The following is a 4642-nucleotide window of genomic DNA, read 5'->3' on the forward strand; positions in this document are numbered from 1 at the left end:
CTACCGGGATGAAGAATTTCCCAATTCTCACGGGCACATCCTCCCATACCCCTAAAGGTATCTTTGTTGATCGATCCGCCATTTGAAGAGTAATATTGGTGCATTTGAGCTCTCCCATTCCTAACCTCTTACATACCGAGTATGGCATGACACTTATACTTGCTCCAAGATCACATAATGCTTTGTTGATTGTAGTGTCGCTAATGGTACATGGAATAGAAAAACTTCCCGGGTCTTTGAGCTTTGGAGAGGAACTCCCTTGAAGAATAGCACTACTCACTTTGGTAAAGGCAATTGCCCCTTTTGTCTTTGAGAGCTAGAAGATGCTAATTGAGTCATTTGAGTCTCTAATATTTTGGTGTGGGCAAGTATATTGTTGATGGTGATTTCTTTAGCTTGGCTATCTTTTTGCATTTGGGTGAAGAATTCTTGTTGGTTCTTTTGCATTTGGAGGACCGCTTTTTCAACATCAAAGCTTTGGTCATTGGATGGGTTGTAGGAAGGTTGATTTTGATATCCTTGGCTTTGGTTAAAAAAGGGTCTTTAAGCTTGATTTCTCATTGGAGGTGGGGTGTATGTTGGTTGGGGGTTTTGGACATTTTGGCTATTGGATGAAAGATTTGGATGGAATTCGGTATTCTCATTATAATAGTTGGAATAAGGGGTGCCATTCTTGTATGCTTGGAAAGCATTCACTTGTTCATTTGTTCCCTTACATTCATTTTAATCATGTCCCAAAGTTCCACAACTTTCACATACTCTATTTGGAATTGAGGATGATGCCACCATAGCATTGACATGTTGTTTGGGTGATTTGGAAGCTTCATCAAGCTTAGCCATGGCCTTCTCAAACTTCAAATTGATGGTGTCGATATGAGCACTTTGTTGAGCTCCCAATTGTGTGATGGAATCTACCTCATGCTTTCCTCCTCTAGTGACCTTTCGAGGCCTACTATATTGGGAATTATGAACCGCCATCTCTTCGATTTTGGCCCATGTTTGATTGTCATCAACTTCGGTAAATCTCCCATTGGATCCCATATTAAGCACATTATGTGAGTCTTCATATAAGCCGTTCCAAAATTGTTGAACAAGGAACCACTCATTAAGCCCATGGTGTGGACAAGAACGACAAGTGTCCTTAAATCTCTCCCATGCTTCATATAACGATTCCTCATCCCTTTGCTTGAACCCGATGATTTGGGCTCTCAACATATTAGTCTTCTCCGGAGGATAGAATTTCTTGTAGAAGGCAAGTGCTAGCTTCTTCCATGAATCAATACCAAGGGTAGCCTTGTCTAGGCTCTTCAACCATTGCTTTGCGGTACTGATTAAAGAAAAAAGAAACAATACCCAACGGATTTGGTCTTGAGTAACTCCGGTTTGAGAAATTGCATCACAATAGTCGCAAAAAGTCTCCATATATAAATGAGGATCTTCACTAGACATCCCTCCAAATTGACTTCTCTCAACTAATTGTATGAATGCAGATTTGGCAATGAAATTACCGATTAAATGTGGTGATGTAGGAGTACCGTTTGGTAGGTTCTCCTCGGTTTGTACAGAATGAGATAAAAATTTAGCCATTGTGGGTTGACTTTGTGATTGGTTTGGAATTGGGTTATCCTCTCCTTCTCTTGCAAAAGGGTTGACAAACTCAATGTTATTTGGTTGAATGTCCACAATCTCTCCAATACCTACAACTCTTGAAGTACCTCTAGCAACTATTCTATTGTTGGTTAAGGTCTTTTCAATCTCGAAATCAATAGGTAATAAATTACCTTGTGATCTCCTAGTCATGCAAAATATCAAACAACTAGAAAACAATTACAGAAACCTTGAGGAGCTTCCCTAAGGTAAAGAAAGACACAACTAAAAACAATTAACGAAAATCAAATCAATTGAACACCGTTCCCCGGCAACGGCGCCATTTTTGGTTCGGCTTTTAAGTGTGATGTACTTAGTCGTTGTCGCTACCTAACCAAAACAATATTTATATCTTCACAAACTACTCTTAATAGAGTGGTAAGTAATGGTCGGATCCCAAGGGACGGGTATCGATTTAACATTTCAATTGCAAGTAGTATGTCTTAGGGTGTCACAAATTCGGTTGAGATGAGATGTGGTCTAAACTAATCATCAAGATGAATGTAAATTAATGGAAATAAAGTAAAGCGATAAAAGGAGTTTGTAAACAATTAATTAAAGGCACTAGGGTTTCATGGGTTCATAGGGGATTCATGGAAATAGATCATACAAACATGTTCTCAATTAGAAGCAAACACTTATTGTTGCGATGGGATCGAGTTAGTGTATATCTTACAATCCATAGGAAGATTTAGGTCCCGGAGCCGAGTCGATAATTACTTTACAACACATACAAGTCGACTTAGTTTCTTCCTATTCAACTCTATGCATGGTCTAACAAGGCTCGGGTTGGTTTATATCTTACAAGCATCATTGAATGGATAAGAGATGGGTAAAAAATGCAAGGTTTCATAGTCTAGCAGTTCATCAAACATAACATGTGCATAGGTTGAAATCTCAACAAGCAAGCAATTAATTATGAAAATATATTAGATTAAGCATAGATAAATTCCCATGATTGTTTCCCCTAACTCCCCATTAGCTCTAGCTAAAGGACTACTCACTCGTGATCATGTTTAGCAGGCTAATAAGTTTGTCAAACATACTAAAAAAGCAAAACATGATGAATAAAAGATGTGATTAACAATAATTAAACAAAGGTAAAAGAGATTATACCTACTTGAGATGATCCAAATAATAAAGCAAAGAATAATAGAAGTAAACTTGATGATTGACGGAAGGTTGTCAATCCTCCAATAAACCCTAAATAATCTTCTAATTACCCAACTAAAACTAAGAACAATTGAGAGATTAAGGAAAGATTAAGATGTGATTAATATTGAAATGTGTATTACAACTTTCGTTAAAACATAATTAAGAGAATGATTATTGTAAGATGATAATCTAGGTAGTACAATAGGGTATTTATACTAAAATTAAGTACATGGATTAGGGTTACTAAGGGCTTAAATGACGATTAAGACCCTAAGAGTAGCTTGATAATTTTGCTACTCCCGAGGGACATGCGCGGATCATGCAGCAACTCCTAAGGGAATCCGCGCGTCCTAGCCTGAAGCACGTTTGGTCATGTAAGGAGATCCGCTCGGGCTGGCATCGGGACGCTCGGATCCTGGCTCTGTGACGCTCGTCCTGAGCTCGGATCCGGGGACAGGGTTTTCTCTTGTTCTTGGTTTCCTAACAATCTGTGGGGATTGTCTTGGGTATGCACGAATCTTTCATCATTGCCCATTTCACTTCATTTATTTGCTTAGGCTTCTACTGCCGGTCTCCTCTTCGATGCTTGGTCATTAGATGCGATCCATTTAGCTCCATAAATGCAAGGCTAGCAATCCTCTTGATACGTGCATTTTATATAGTCTTTTTAGGCCTCTTTATGCACGTATTTCTATGGTATTCTCATAGTTTTATGCTACGAAATGCCCCGAATATGCTACTTTGGTTTGTTTTGCCTTATTTGCAGGAATGGACCTAAAAGTGGTGGAATCAAGCCTTTTGTCGCCTGTTTTGCATGCATTTGGAGGATGCGTAGATTTGGAGCGGGAAATATTGCTGTTACGGGATGCGTGATGCCATTTCGGGAGCTAAATAGACAAGTCAAAGCTGAAATCAACGAAACAAGTGGCTGCTGAAGTCAAAGTTACTCGATCGAGTGCTTTATTGGTCGATCGAGTGCTTTTGGATGGAAGAAGACCTCGATCGAGTACTACTTATACTCGATCGAATTATGCTATATAGAGGTTTCCTCAATCGAGTGGTTATTGCACTCGATCGAGTGGTTTGAGCTTAATTCTACTCGATCGAGCAGTTTCAAATGGCTCGATCGAGTTGTTTTCTAATGGGCTCGGGCTTTTTAGCTTTAATTTGTGTTTAGGTCAAATAAAATTCTATTTCCTATAAATATGAAAGCATCAGACGTCATTTGTATCATACTATAGACCATATACGCTACTTTTCTCCTTTCCTCTGTTAGACACTGTTTCCTCTCTACTTTTCCGGACTATCCTTAGTAATTCTCTTTCCTTATTCTCTTCTTATTTTATGATGTTTATTCTTTTACTTTTCGTTCTTGCCTTTCCCTTATCTATGTCTAGCTAATTCCTCTGCTAGGATCTAGGGGAGTCAATGAACCGATGTTAATTGCTAATTAGGTTTATAGATCATTTGTTGTTGTTATGTCTTTGTTGTTAATCACTGCTTATAATTGTATCTAGCTATTTGAATCGATGCATTTAGCCTTTTTGACCCTTGGTAAGCCTTGACCGGGACCGTAAGGTTGGAAGGGGTGAGACCTGCAGTGAACAATAGAATGCTTTAGTGAGGGCGGAAGCTAAGCTAATAGTATTTTAGGGCGAATTAAAACCGGAAGGAGATATTCGTTGCCCTCTTAGACCGACACATCGACTAATCTGTGACCTTAGCTGTAATTAACTTACGTTCGTTGATAACCCGACATCCTAGTTTTCTCTCTTTTTTATTAATTTCTCTTATCATTAATTCTCTTCCCTTTATCTTGCTTAGTTTAGTTTTATTCAAT

The 4642-nt window shown here is 38.6% G+C and overlaps 1 pseudogene; it reads left to right on the forward strand.

Moving 5' to 3' along the window:
• The first annotated feature begins 1108 nt into the window (after positions 1-1108).
• LOC141616140 (small nucleolar RNA R71) lies at positions 1109-1207 on the forward strand (annotated as a pseudogene).
• Positions 1208-4642: the final 3435 nt, after the last annotated feature.

Source organism: Silene latifolia, chromosome 11 (genome assembly GCF_048544455.1).
Source record: "Silene latifolia isolate original U9 population chromosome 11, ASM4854445v1, whole genome shotgun sequence".
NCBI lineage: Eukaryota > Viridiplantae > Streptophyta > Magnoliopsida > Caryophyllales > Caryophyllaceae > Silene > Silene latifolia.